The sequence below is a fragment of the Falco punctatus genome (genome assembly GCF_963210335.1).
Source record: "Falco punctatus genome assembly, chromosome: 9".
In the NCBI taxonomy this organism is placed as follows: Eukaryota; Metazoa; Chordata; class Aves; order Falconiformes; family Falconidae; genus Falco; species Falco punctatus.
The window spans coordinates 22,123,294-22,139,196 of record NC_137589.1 but is presented as its reverse complement, the minus strand read 5'-3'; the positions used below and the strand labels follow the sequence as shown (position 1 = coordinate 22,139,196).

Sequence of the window (15,903 nt, the reverse complement as noted above, 5' to 3'; positions counted from 1 at the left end):
GCCCTGGCTTCAATGGAAGAGAGATTAGGCCCAAACGTCGACATGCACCAGAAATGTAGCCATAGCAGCTATTAAAAACTCTTTATTAAGCATATCCTGCATTATCTAGGTTCCTTGGGACACATCACCTTTTTCAAAGGGCGTTTTGTCCATATACATACAGGTTATGGGCTCGAGACACTCAAATGACCAAGGTGATCAGCAAAGCCCCCAGAACAGTCCACTGCACAGTTGTCCCCACAGGACATTTGCACGATGCATGCCCAGCACTGACCAGCCGTACAACATCTGCTGCCCAGGTGCTGCACAGACGGCCTACGCATGCAGAGCATACCCAGGGCACTCAGGATGCATCAGCTCTGGGTGCCAACTCCTGCACATGGGAAGACCCAGCTGTGCAGCACATGGGCAGTACAGCCACCTCAGCCCAAGGCACTCTGGAGCCAGCCCTGACCCTGACCAACTGTTGCAGTTTCCGTGTGTGTGAGCATCTCTCTGCCTAAGGGATGTCAGACAAATGTTGCAGAACTACCTCTGCTTATGACAAAAAATAGCAGCACAGTGTGTTCTTTAGGTTCCTTCCTTGAAAACCCACTACTAGCCATTTCTGGGGATAAAATGCTGGGCTGGAAAGACTTTTGCCAAGTTTCGTAGCTTTCTACCTTACGAATGCCAATGCAGAATCAAACCTCCTCCTGGCTTGGTTTTTTTTTTTTTTTTTTTTTTTTTATTAATGACTGATATTCTTCCAATGAAATTGAAGGAATTAGATTAGTTTTTTAAATTAACTTGTATCGGTGATGTTTGGTTTCTGTAAGGTATCTGTGTATTTCACAGAGAAAATATTAACAAAAACCTATTTTGTATTTCACAGAAAACTGTTTCTAAGCAGAATTATACGGGCAATATCAGTGAAATTTTGCTTAATCATACGTAAGCCTGAAGTGATAAAAGTAAGCCAGGTCTAGGCTGGCTGGGCAAGCAAATGGTGGCAGAAACATGCCAAACGCTGAGCCGAAGCTTACCCAAGCAGGTCCACAGTAATTCATTCAGGACTGATTGAAAACCATGGAGACTGAAGTAGAAGAATTAATAAAAAACAAAGCAAGCAGAAGCCAGCGGTCAGCAGCTCTCTGCCAAGAAGCAGAGACAAGTTTCCTGTGTATGCACTACCTGGAAAGGTAGAATTGCAGGTTATGAGCAAGGGAACAAACTGCAGACTATCTGAGGGGATCCTGCAACAACAGCCCCGGTCTCGCTGCTGTGGGTAAAACAGTGGACCTGAGCTAATGGGTGTAAAGTCCAAAATCAACAGTAATGACCTAGCAAACACACTCGCATCACAGTCCCGTGTTTAAATCTGAATCAGTTCCATCATTCTTCAGCAACTAGTTTTTCTGCCTCAAAACAACCAATGTATTTGGCTGCTTGGTGGTAACCACTAGTCACTCTGCAGCATATGTGGAAAGCTATTCACAAACAACACGGAAAAGGGGATAAATAGTCACTCACAAAGTCTAGTAATTTTGTTATTTAAGTTAGTAAAGAGAAAAGCAGATTGTGAAGAACTGCAGGAGAACCTACAGGACTAAGTAACAGAGTGTTAGAAAGACACATCAGCTCTGATGTAAAGTGACGTAAGTGGAACACCAGCCCAAACTTCACTGACACAATGATGGGGAACATCCTGCCTATTTTGATTCAAGAGCTAGATTTTAGGGTTAGGCAAGAAACCTAACAAACATATCAGCTCAGTGCACCCTCATCAAAACCCTGATATAATTCAGCATTCTTAAAAAAGCAGAGAACATTGTTATGCTGCTGTCTAAATCTACATTTCGTCCAGAGCTTGGATAATTTTTGGAATTCTGGTCTTTCTCACCCATCCTCAACAACACCTGACTGACACTGGAAAAAGTTCAAGGAGGGACAAGGATGGCCAGTGGTCTGAAGAGCCAATGCCTTCATATAAAGAATGACTGCATTAACCAGGACTTTCTCATCTAGAAAAGATGATAGAGAAGAGCAAAAGATATCTGTAAAATCATAAGTGGCAAGAAGAGGGTGAATAGGGGCTAGCTACTGCCTGCCTCTTCCTGCACAAGACCTGGGGTTTATGAAACGATACTAGCAGGTGGCAGGTTCAAGAACACACAAGAACCTATTTTTTCCATGGTGTACTTAGTCAAACTGTATAATTCCTTGCCACAAGATGTCCTGGATGTGAACAATTCACATGCAGTCAGGCAGGGGATGCACAGAAACATGGAAAAAAAAGTTCACCAAGATACTCGGTACTGAAAAACTATATGAAGCTTAGGAGGTTCCTTGAACTGAAAATGACTGGAAGCTGGGAGACTTTTTTTCTCAGTATTGCCCTTCTTATATTATGTTCTTACAAAACAAGCATCATGACAAACATACACAAACCTGTATGAAAGCATCAGCATCCATGATGCATAACTGAAGTGATTTCTTTTTAGAGCACTTTGTTAGGCACTGCAAGTTCTATGCCCTTCAACAGATAACAGCCCCAAATCATGCTTTTAATTAATGCCACAAAATCTTGAAACTCTGTATTGGAAACAGTATTTTACTTCTGCTCTCCTCAGGGACCACCAAAATTAAGATACTATTTTTCTCCTTCCACCTAGAAAATTATTTTATGTGAGATCACAGCATATTTCCAGCCACTAAATAATTAGTTCAGAATTTAAGACATTATATCAGGAGAAAAAAAAAAAAAAAGTCTTTTGATAGATTCTAGTCTTCTAGCTTGTACTTTGAAGGTATTAATACGAACAAAAGTCCTCTCAGCATAAATCATTAAGCAAGCCACTATTCTGGAAAATTACACCAAAATAGGAACTGAGACCTATTTTGAAGTGCCACTGTTTGGCAAGAGAATAACATTGTAATCTAATCTTTATATTGTATGAAGGTACTAAACTGCTCCAGCAAGTCAAATGTATAAGATTTACTAAAATAATAATTGAATCGCTCTTGGAGCTGGACTGCTTCGCCTTGTTCATAAGGTTTTAAGCTGCTCATGGAACTGGACTTAACAAGGTCCCACATACTACTTTACCAGGGTCCCTTTTTAATTCTAATACTGGCAAGTAAATGCAGCTGCATTGGGTCTGGCTGAGCCCCACAGCAGCCCCCATAGTGCTGTGGTTTGTACTGGTAGCTAGAAAGGTGGTGACACACACCAGCGTTCTGGCTACTGCTGAGCAGCGCTCGCACAGCATCAAGGCTGTCTCTCCAACATTCCCCATCCTCACCACTAGGCTGGGGGTGGGCAAGACCTTGGAAGTGGACATGGCCAGGACAGCTGACCCAAAGTGACCAAAGAGATATTCCATACCATATGACATCTGCTTAGATATAAAAGCTAAGAGAGAGGAGGAGGAAGTGGGGGCATTTGTTATTTACATTTGTCTTCCGGAGCAACCACTACGCATACTGAGCCCTGCTTCTCAGGAAGTGGCTGAACATTGCCTGCTGATGGGAAGTAGAGAATGACATCTTTTGTTTTCCTTTGCTTCCACACATGTTTCATTAAACTATTGCTTCCTTAAACTACCTTTACCTTGACCCACAAGCTTTTTTGACAGCTTATTTTCACCCCTCACCCCATTCTTCGGAGGAGGGGAGTGATAGAACAGCTTGGTGGGCAGCTGGTTCCAGCCAAGGTAAATCCACCGCATCAGCTTATTTAAAAGTTCTCGACAGCTTCACAGAAGATCAAGTGTTGCAAAACCCAGCACTAGCAAAAAAATCCCAAGTCTACCACCAGAAAATAAGTAGCCTCACAGGTTCTGTTACTAACTACTACACATATATAAAGGGCAACTTAATAATTGCCATAGGGGCAATTTGTTTCATCATCCAGGCTGTTGATGAAGTTATTGAACAATAACAGCCCCCAAATCAATCCCTGGGGTACTTTACTCTTAACCAGCTGCTAGCTGGACATCTGGCCCATCATTACTACCCTCCAAGACTGGCAGCTCAGGCAACTTTAAGCATATTTGGCCATCTGTTCTTCAAGCCCATACCACAGCTTCCAAACAAGAATGCTGTGATAGATCCTGTCAAAAGCTTTTCTAAACACCCAGGTAGTTTGCGTCCATTGCTCTCCCCTGAACCATACAATCAGCCATTTCATTGGAGAAAGCAATCCAGCTGGTCAAGCACAATTTGCTCTCAACAAATGCATCCTTGATTATCCCCTTGCTCTTAAAATATTTGGAAATGGAATCCATCAGGACGTGCTTTTCTAGGGACCAATGTGAGGCTGAGCAATCAAACAGACTGTCTAGGCTTGTTACTCCACTACTGGCTGCCCCACCTTCCCAAGAACATGGAGGTCTATGCTCACGTGAACCATGTTACTCGAATGGGCAGGCAGCTTTTAAACACATCCAGTTCTTATTTTGTTAACACAGCTAACTCTGTGCTGCATGGAAAGTAACAGGAAACCATTGCTCAGAAAGTTATCAATAGAATATGTTGAACTTCACATTTTTGTATATACAGTTAGTGGCTTATGGATTATGTAGTTTCAACCCCAAGTACAAAACTAGTTGCTTGTGAAGCAGTGTCACTGCTGACTTCCTGCTCATTCCTTGACCCAATTTCTGTTCTGCTGTACATAGGGAAGCCAACCTACCATATTAGTATGGGCTCCAATTTTTATCTTAGTAACAGCATATACCACTGGAAATGCACATTTACCACGTTCGAAATGATGGCATAGACCACTAGGACATCAGACTTCTGAGGGAACTTCTGTGTGGATTTGACTGGATGCTTCTCTTAAGTTAGATTTCTAGTCTTGCAAGAAACTCTCAAAGTTCAGGGATCTGTGGGAAAAAGACTTGCGTGTGTTTGGGTTGCATATTTGCATTGCTTTCATGCTCCTGTTTTTCCTCTGGCATGAAGGAATCACAGTTTCTAAGACCAGCCCACATATATCACACCCTGTATCACGGGATGAGAACATGGACTACAGTTCAGCTTTAACAAAGACAAGTGCTGGCAGAACAGGGTTTCATGAGACATCTATTAGAAGCCTGTCACCCATTTGGCTTTGGGCTGCCCTGAAGATGCACATCTAGAAGTATGTTTTGCAGCTGATAAGCAATTTTGATTAATGTTATCTAAGGACATTTACATAGTGGATAACATGTAACATTTGCTGTCTTCACAGAAAAAAGAAAGCATTTGCATTCCAACGTCTGAGTGTAGACCAGACAGCTAGAATATTAACATATTATTTACACATTGAAGTTTATGTGCCTGTTCCTTGCAGAGTTGTTTGATAAATCTAGGTGCTTTACTAGTAACAATGCAAGCAGCTCTCACGTCATTCTTGGAAAATGAGCTATTCACATGCATGGAGATTAATTTCCTCATAATTACATACAGGGGACAGATGCCAAGGACTTAGAAGAATATTGCTGTACATAAGCCAACAAAGATGAGCAGCTCTTGAGGGAATTTGATGATGCAAAAGATGCACCATTAATGACCCATTTAACTGAAAGTACCTCAACATGAAAGACTTATGTCAAGGACTGCAGGAGACATGTCACTCAGTGATTCATGTGAGTGCTCCATGCAGTATAGACCTCTGTTGGAATAAACCCACTTGTACTCCGCTCATTAACTCAGCTCCAGCTTGTCCAAAGACTCAGCTGCTTCCAGTAAAGATGAGTTTGGCAAGACCTGGGCCTGTGGTTTGGGGTTCTTTTTCATTTTCATAGAAAAAAAGAGGGGAGGGATTTTTTCCTTCTCATTACAAATATCCAGTTCAGTTCCTTTTTCTTAGCTCTCCCTAGAAATCATATTGATTTGGGGTAGAAAGGGACTTCCATTCAGATACTGAGTCATTTAATCAGGTGAGGCATATAAGTTGGCAGTATCTATTGCCCAACTAAAACGAGTTATATAGTCTTAAGAAGAGGCGTTTCCTATCATCTCCTTCAGTGTCTGCTTGGACCTGAAGTAGTACACCCAAAAGCTTAATTTTGCTGTGGTTATAAAAATCTGGGCTGGCCAGTTTGATTTCTAATAGAGGCCATGTGGTGGACATGCTTCAGAGTAGTGTTCTGTATTTAGGGGTGGGGGGTGGGGTGGGGTGGGTGTGCGCGGGGGAAGAGGAAAAATTAAAATAAAACAAAATCACACAGATAAAAACATAATTCAAGATCTACGGTAACAATGGAGCACAGCTCACCTTTTCAGCTATAGTTACTTTCCTCACCCACTGTTTCTTTAGATGTAATCAACTCTAGACTGATCCCTGGTCCTGCAGGTAGCACCTGTGGCTTGCAGCAGGCTGAAGACAGAAAGATTTGTGCTGACACTGGTCCTCGAATAAAATACCTGGCATAAGGAAAAAAACTAGTTTAGTATAAAAATACATCAGTTTGTAAAGTTGCTGCAACAAATGCTGAAGTAATTAGATTTATTTTGCTCCAGGTTTCCTCTATGTGGCAAAGTGTACGGTTTGTCATTAATACTTCTGCCTTTCCTATTCAGTCCACTTAAGAAATAGCACAGCATACTTTTACTGTATTTCTTGCTTCCCCATTCCTCAAAGCAAGAGAATTTGTAACTCCTCTGTGCTTGACTCAGACGACAAAAGTGACAGGGTTAAGCATTAGAGTTTGGGTTGGATCCTTTTCAGTAGGAAGTGACTTAATAATTGATTGCTTCTTAAAAAAATAGAGAGAAAGGGAAGGTTTTGATGGTTTCTATTCTGCCTCTGATTGGTATTTAAGATCTCAGAAGTCCAGAGAACTTGAAGTTTTCTACAATTCAGGATGACATGTCAGATTAGGCAGCTCTGCTCTAGTCCTGACCTTGCTTAGCCAGCTCCCAGAGGATTTTTGCTGCCTGTAAAACACCTCCTCCTAGCCCAACTACTCCACTTTTCAACATAGGCCACAAGATCAAAGTATGAGGAACAAATGGAACAACTTCATTACGACTTCAAGGTAAACCTAATTTGCAGTAAAGCTGCAAAAAGCAATGAAAAGCTGTACGGTTGGTTTCTGCATCAGACACAGCTCAGGAAATGCAAGGATACTCTGTCACGCGTGCATGACTGCACAGAGCAATACGGGCTGAGATGAGCTGTGAAGCAGTACAGCACCTTTCTACCAAACCTTGTGTATTATATTCTGCAATAAAAAAAGCTCTCATTACAACAAAATCTTTCTGACAAAGATTTGTGAATAACATCTATATTGCACAGCACTTGGTCTGTGAAGAATTTGCGTGTGTGTGTGGGGGGTGTGTGTGTGTACGCTCTTTATACCTACTCAGTATTTTACTGACAAAGTACTTCAGAGAAAACATGTATTCAGAATGAGATACTTTTATTAACTGGCCTGTTACGGGTTTTGACACATTTTCAGAGTCCCCAGGACATATTACTCTGCATCAGGCACACATACACAGAACACAACTGTAGTCCTTTGCATGGAAAAAATCACCCTGTTTGGCTGCTTTACTGGGAGGGTTTTGTTTTCAGGTATCATCTAAGCACCATTAACAATGAACATTTGTAATGTACTTCGCAGGACATAACATTTCAGCAAAAGCTCTGGTCTGTAAAGGTCCACTTTCATTGCCTAGCTTTCAGGGGATTTTTCAGCACCTTGTTCTTGTGGTTTCCTACAGGACATGAGGCCAAAATCCATATGAATTCAATTACCTGGAAAAAAACGCAACACACAACACTATAGTTCCAGCAGTGCGTTGGTTATGTCAATGTTATTATGAAAGGGAAATATGGAACTAAACACACCACACACCACTTATGACCATGTCTCTGCAAGGGAGTATTGACCAAGGTTCAATACATGTCACTGACAGCAAATTGAAGGTCATTCCTGTCAACAGTTAAGTCACGTCGGAACGCAGCATGTTGAATGGCAAATGTGTTTCAGTGAGAAAAACCTCAAAAAGAAATCTGTTCAACTTTCTAATCTGTTCAACAGCACAGTAAACATTAAGAGAACAGTCAAGCACATATCCAATCGATGTTGTATTATGTCCTACTGTTTGCAGTACTGTTCTGAGTCAATAGTGTATTTGTTCTGTTAACAAGTAATGTGCTAATTGTGCACTGGTTTAGTGTCCCAGGCATGCCGGCAGACAGGGCACTGGAACAGTGCAACTGGTAGCTTTTAGAGCACTTCTTTTTAGATGCTTAAAACATAGAAGAAAAAGAACAAAATGCTGTCATATATGTAACATTTAGAACAATGCTGGTTTACTACAGCAGGACTGGATTTCTGTTCCTAGTGTTTGTGATACTTCGGCTTATCAACAGCAAACATGCTGACACATTAAGGACAAAAAACCCAAGAAGAAACAGCCCTAAAACACAGGAAAACATATAAGATTTTATTAACTAAGAAAACCTATCAATCAAATCGCTTATGTGTGTGTATATCTTTGTATCATGACATATACTACTAACTGGGTTATTTTGCCCATATAGCTCTTGTTCATTGTTGACTCACCTTTTCCACCCCTTCCACATTTATGTTGCATTTAAGATTGTGTCATTACAGTGGGAAATCTAGTGTTTGATCATATCTCTGCATAAAGGGATGTTGTCACAATTTGTGATTATTTGAAAATGGAATGAATTTTTGCCAAAATTATTAAAATATGAAAAGTATTTTAAAAAGCTTATTCTGTTGAATCTAGGACCGCAAACTACACAGTGAAGGAAGTGAGGTCACTCCATGCTCCATATATATTCCACACATTAAAACCAAAAATCAAACATAACCCAAAGTTAACTTCCTCAGGTGCCTTAGGCTTTTTCCATTGTAGATCTCACTTGGCATCCTCTCAAAATTATCCTCAGCTTCCAGTCTACAGTGGTGGTGTGCTGGCTGCCTGTAAAACAATTTCAGCACCTTCTTCCACCCTCAGCAGCAGAAAAATGAAGAAATTTATTTTGCTGAAGAAAGTAACAAAGCATGTGTATTTCACGAGCCCCCTCTACTGTCTTTTTCTGGAAATACACTATGGTTAAAGTGGAGCTTTTGCAGAAACATTGCCAGATCCTGTAAACTTATTCCTCTTTCACTAGTCTTTTAAAGAAATGGGATTTACAGGGGAAAAAAAAAATTCAAAAGCAAACTGAAATTATTTTCAATGCCTGGCTCTATACTGGGAGAGAAAGAATTCCAGACCAACCCCTTAGTACCACTGCTGTTACATCAAGTGTGAGTCCATACTTAAAAGCAGGTTTACCAAAAACGTTCACCAAAACCAGCAAACTAGCATAAAAGAGAGGTCGGCTCCCTCACAGGACGAGCTACCAAACTGCCGTGTAACTTTGCATGCATTTTGTCTCATTTAACCGTCCTGGAAATTTAAATGGAGTGATAAAGACCGAGCGTGTCTGTTTCTTGGTTGGCATAGTGACTATATCCAGCTTTTTGCATGCAAACAACCGCTGGTGTTTTCCAGCCATCGTTTCCCATGTCTCTTATAGTTTATGAACTAGAATAAGCATTCTCAAAAATAACCTAAACCAAACTAAGCTGGGATGATAGGATACCTGCCCCAAAACTAAACCCACTTTGAAGGGAAGCTGATCTTCACCCAGCAGCTATCTAAAATACTTGAAAGCAGTAGGACTGCTAGCCACTATTCTTGAGGAGTCAAATATGAACCTGAACTGTACAAATCACTGTTGGGTAGGTCCTAGATAGGTCTATGCAATTTTTCTTTCCTGCATCCTAGGAAAGAGATACAGAAGTGGAAGGTTCTTTACTGCCAGTTAAGAGAAGCTCATCCTAGAGTAAGTTTTACACATCAGCAGTTTGATCCTGAATTCCTATTACCTTCCTTGTCTCTTAACACATTTCTCCTTGGCCTTTACAACTCACCTTGTGGGCTTATGCAATTCAATGACACACTTAGCCTGCCCTAACTTCTCATGTAGCCATTAATCTTCTTTTCCTGGGGGAAGGAGGCGCCTGTTTGAGCAAACCAGCATGAGAAGGTGTGAAACTTCAAGCTCTGGATGTACTCAGGACAGAAAGCTTTACCCACTAGTCTTCACAGATACCTAGCTTTGCGTCCAGACTCCAAAACTAGTCTTAGCATGTGTGAATTTGGATATAAACCTCAACACAGTCCAAATCACAGTCAGTATCACACTGTTTTGGATAATAATTTTATTCTATTCTTTCTGCATAAATTTTTCTCAGGCTTTATATTTACTAGGTCGCTTTAAGCCTACCAACCACCTCAGTTTTACTGAAGATGTCAAAATTCCACAAACAGAAATGTGTATTAACAAGTGCTAGTGCAAGAAAGGCAAAGGATAGTATTTTCACAAGCAGAAACAACCAAAGGTCTAGAAAAGCATCATTCCTCCATATGAGAAAGTGCTTATGCGCATCTTACAGAGGTGGTACCTAAGAACATTCCCAACTCCACACCAAGAAATTTAACCGTTGCATTCAAATCACCATCAATCAAATTCTCACTGCAGAATTAAATTTTTCTTAAAAGCTAATATACTGCTTAGGTTATCCTGGTATCCAGGTCTAACTAAATAAAATCCCCAAGATTTCCAAAATACAGTATACAATTACAGTAGAATGCAGCAGCCATTGCTTGCAATAATTTGCATAATGTTGTAGGTTAACTGACTTTTCCAAGGCATGTCCTCTTGGAGCCCTGTCTTTTCTGACCTTGCTAATTCCAGTTTAAATTCCTTGGATCCGCTGCTGAATTTGAGTGCTGCTGCACTTGACTTTTGGCCCCAAAGCACACTCTCCAGGTTTCTACTTTGCAATGCGAATTTTCTGTTTGTTTCTGAGAGTCAGAAGTTATCAGCATACCAGCTTGCCTACACAACAAAAAGATGTCTTGACACTCACAATATTTAGGCTGTAATAAAGAAATCAGAGCTCACAGTAAGCATTTCTAGTGATGTCACCAAAGAAGGCCATGTGGGATACATCATACTAGTACCTCTTTTGTAGAGGGATATTATGCATAACAAGCAATTCCACACAAAGGATGTGCTTTTACCTAAGTGAGTCCATAGAATAACAGCACTTAGATTGCTGCTTTATGTTGCACTCAATACATGCAGTAACAGGGAACCCTTGAAATACTTTTCACAGAGAGCTGAAACGTCTGAAAACATGGCCTTTCCTACCCTTTTGGCTTTGTATAGAATTGAAATTTCACGACCCCCCGTTTTAGTTTCACCACATTGTCCCAGTACAAAATGGTGCAACACGCAGCCTTTTTGACCTTTCAGTACAGCTTTTAAAACCCGCAACTTTCTATACATCAGCCACAAGCCAGAAATTACTCTCAGCTCTAACAGTATATGGCAAAGCAAACCTCATGGTTTTATGTCCAATAACAGAAGCACAATGCAAAGTATGGTTACTTAAATGTAAGTCTTTTACTAAGTACATTCACCTGATGCATAGGCTTTCTGCTACGTTTTGGGTGTTGAACTGCAGTATAGAAAGGGTGTCTGATCTTGCATCCTGAGCTCTGTCCATGCCAGATTTATAACTTGTAGATTCAGCATTGCAGTGGAGCCTGATCTGAACTCAGCAGTGATACCAATATCACGCAGAGAGTTGTCAACCAATAATCTGCACACTTTTACGTCTATTAATGTAATTTTGAAAACATATCGAGACCTCTACTTGCAACCTGTATCTGGAATATTGTCTAAATCTGAGTGAAACCAAACATAACACTTTTACAATAGTCAGCAAAGTCCAGAAGAACTTGCACTTAAATTTAGCTTCAGAAAAAAAGCACCACCAAAAAACCAATTTGCTACTTTCTTACACACAGGTTCCTTCATTACATGCCCTTGTACGTCAGCATCCAACCACCCGCACACATCAATACTACCATCCTCTAATGCAACTTTTCCCCCTACATCTTCAAATAAGGAGATCAAATTGCAGCACCAGCTCCAGAAACAAAACTCCATGCTATCTGACCTTCATGACAGAGGTGAATCAAAATCAACAGTATTTCTGGCTGCCAACAGCTCTCACTCTAAAGTCTTCCCCACAGAAGTTCGTGACTCCCTGATAGCATCCGGATGCAGCCTAGGTGCCCCACAGTTATGTCTAAAGCTTTATGGCCAACACTTACATTTTGAACATCACAGGAAATAAACCTGCAGACTGCTGAGGAACAGCAGCATATGTTCCCAAACCTCCATGCAAACAGCAGCATAGTGGACAAATTGTTGGCACTGTTAGACAAAGATAGACCTAATTTTTATTTGTTTCATGCATAATAGTGCAGACTGAGAACTGATGCTCACTGGGACCAAGAAATGCCAAAAATCTGTATTTATATGGGGACCTATACAATACTAAGACATACTGGGTAGGACAATCAACAAAGTAAGTTTTACTCTGTCATCTTTCAGGTGACTGTACCCTCCATTTCCCCACAAATCCAAATGTTTCCATACTTTCCTCTGTCAACATCTGTCTGTCCACGAAGCTGAAACTGCAGGAGCACGCATAGAGATTTTCAGCCAATACATGCATCCCCTGCCATACAAGCAATCTGGAAATTGCAAATGTCACCGAAATCTCAGAATGAAGACGTATCGACACCAATGTGATGCAGATAAGCAGACACTTCTTTATTGACGGCCAGGTGCGTGAGTCCTCTCACGATCAACGCACACGAAGTTTCAAAATCATACACCATATATAGAACTTATTAATACATATTCATTAAGTATTCATGCATAATCATAGTATCCCCCAGAAATCATTAACATACTCTCCTCCCATATCCGATTCTGCGCAGTAAAGGTTAGAAAGGTCCAGAAATGGGTCTGGAGTACGATTTGGGTAGGTGGTATATGAGTCGGTGGTCGCGATCTCCCCCTGCTGGAATTACCTTTTACTAAAGTTCACAGTTTCTTGGCAGGTAACTACAAGTTGTTCCAGTCGACTCTCCCCAGTTGCCATTAATTCTATATTCTGACATTTCAATACACTTTCTACATACAGAAGACTAGTCAAATACAAAGAAATCTGTAAAATCCCAAATTTGTTACCTAAGTTTTAAACAATGATTCTAGCCCATTCTTCTGGCCTTGGTACAGGATTGTACAAAGGATTTCACAGCAGCTTTTACTGTGCAACTACAAGTTTCATTACAATATATTTCTTATCCCTCTATATTTCTATTAAAATGATTTAATAAAATCTAATAAAGTCAATTAATTCTAACTTATTAGCAGATCTGTAACACGAAGGCATCCAAAAGTTTGGCAACTGGAATCGAAATAATCTGTTCTTATGATAACCGCACTGACCAGCACTGAAGGTGCACGGAATACAGCTCCAAGGGTGAACAGCATGCCACTTACCTAAGCAACCAACAGCATGGAACTGACTCTTTTGCAAGCAAATTTCCATAACTCCTCCCATAAACCAAGCCTTTCCAGTGGCAGGCTGAACCTGTTACCTTACTTAAATCACATGACCAGCCTCAGGATTAGTTTTCTAACTTTGGGAACATGACCCGTCTGTTCAGAGGTAGAAGACTCTGCAGATAATGTGAATTTTACAAATTCATTCACTTCTGAGTAAGCAGAACAGAGGCAAAAGCAACCGGAGCTGCAGGTTTAACGTGTTAGGAGCAATGCAGACTCCTGTCCAGCCAGACACAAGCTTTAAGAGCACGATGCCGGTTACTGTTTCAACACTTTATCATTCCAGCTGCACAGACCGCCTCTCCTGGGGAAGAACAGCGTGCACTGCTGCGTTAGCTCGTCAAGAAGCGATGGAAGGGGCCGTCGAGGTGTCGCCACGTCTCTGAAGCCAGGTTACGACGAGAGAAACACGGCGCTTCCCCCGCGGGCCGCCCCTGACCCGGGCCGCCCCCCGGCACGGCCCCTCTCGCGGGCTGCGGCCGCCCTGCCGCGCGCTGGGCCCAACGGTCGCCCGCCGTTTCCCGCCAGCCGCGCGCGCCTCGCCCTCGTTCCCTACACGGCCCGGCCCCCTCTGCGCGCCGCGTCTCGCCGCGCTTGGGCTGCCAGAAAGGCGGGAGGCGGCGCCAAGCCCGGCTCCTACGGCAGCTTTTAACGCCCGAGGACTCACGAGGAACGCGGTAAGAGGGGAGCGAAGGTTTCCCGCCCAAACGCTGGTGGTGCCGGCTCTGTACTGCAGCTAGGTGCTCCATTTTGGGACCGAACTGCGGCGAAAGCGCCTGAGAGGTGCGCGGCTTTCTTGTAAGGCTAAAGTGATGCTAAAGCTCTCAGGCAGCCGGCTGTGAAACCCAGCACTTTGTGAGGGAAATGCGTGCGTGGAGGGCGGCGAGGAGTGGTATTTGGTATTTTCACTCTCAAAACATGCCATCTCTGGCACTGAAACAGCCCCCAAAAGCACGTCCATAGAGAAAAAGGCATGAGGAAAACCTGCCAATACCCATTCAGTTACCCAACAGCCGTGCTTTTGCCCAGCAGCTTCTTGGAAAATTAGAGGTAAGATAAAGCAAAAGGGAGGAACAGGGACAACATAATAGGAAAGAAGCAGAAATAACTTTAAAAAAAAATATTAAAAACATTTTTCTCTTTAAGCCAAGCAGTCCTTCATGATCCCCCACTCTCTGCACCTCAGTGTAAACCATTTTCACCTGCTCTGCCACCAGAAACTAATTAAATCTCTGCAGAGGGGGGTGGGGGAGGTTTGCTGAAGCCTCCAGTCTGTTTTCCAAACACTTTTCTACTACCCACCTTTGCATGGCTATGGTTTTATCCTGTGCAAATTGTTCCTCTTTGGTCTTTGCTAGTGCTTACAGACCTAAATTTTCCCTCTCTCCTTTAACTTTCACTCTGCCTTTGTAACAGATTTACTCTAGTTCCTTGGCATGACATGGAAACAAGCTATCTATCACTCATGCCAGTTCAACACCTTTTGGGGCACTCTGACGCAGGCTATTCTGCAAAATCTTAATTAGACCTGCTTTCACTAAATCTGGCACAAAGTGCACTCATTTTGGACAGACTAAATTTATTCAATAACAGTCCTGCAATCTACTTGGCTCTCACTAAACCCTTTCTTCCCCATCACTGAAATCGTTGTCTTTTATAAATGATCAATTCCATCTAAGCGATTTTACATAGATGTTTTCAGAGAAAAAAAATACTGATTTCAGTAAGTTCACCGGGGCAATGATTGAGTGACTATGGGAAGAAAAAGCAATTCTGGCTTGACTGTGTTAGTTCCTTCAAAATGTGTTTTCAGTGCTAATTTACTAGTTGGTTTGTATCATTTATCCCTGTTATTCCATTTTTAAAATGGTATTAAGTATAACAGAATCCCTCAATTTATTATAGGATTACTGCAATTTCAAAATAATCAAATCATTCATTATATAAATTAGCACCAAAACCTAGAACATCCAGAGAAACAACCACCTATGAAATAGTTAGTCCATTGAATGTCTTTGATGATTCCATATAAAATTACTTCAAATTCCTCCTCATCCATTCCTTGCAAAGGAAACCAACATGCTGCTGACCTGCACATCTGATAATAAAAGATTAATTTAGGAGAGTTATCCTAAAACAAGTTATTAAAAAAGGTCAAACACTGTCTTGCACCAGATACGCAAGAACACAATGAATAAAACCAAACCCATGGTTTAATGCCACAACAGAGGCCCTAGAAAGGGGACTAAACGTTTAACTTCTCCCTCATACTGAAGTTCTAGGATGGTTTCCAAATTGTAACAGCTGCCTTGCTGTACCTTATATTATCTGGAGTTAACTCTTTTAAATGACCTTTTCAGTGATTCACATCAGTACCTTTGTGATCAAGCCACATAGAGGGTGTGTTA

The 15,903-nt window shown here is 41.6% G+C and overlaps 1 protein-coding gene across 6 annotated transcripts in view; it reads right to left on the bottom strand.

Moving 5' to 3' along the window:
• Positions 1-704: 704 nt before the first annotated feature.
• PCDH15 (protocadherin related 15) overlaps positions 705-15,903 on the bottom strand; it is an 878,455-nt gene continuing 863,256 nt past the window's right edge. For all 6 annotated transcript variants that reach the window (XM_080401549.1, XM_080401544.1, XM_080401545.1 and 3 more), the window contains one exon: positions 705-6,393. The gene's annotated coding sequence lies outside the window, so the exon portion shown is untranslated. The remainder of the gene's footprint in view (positions 6,394-15,903) is intronic.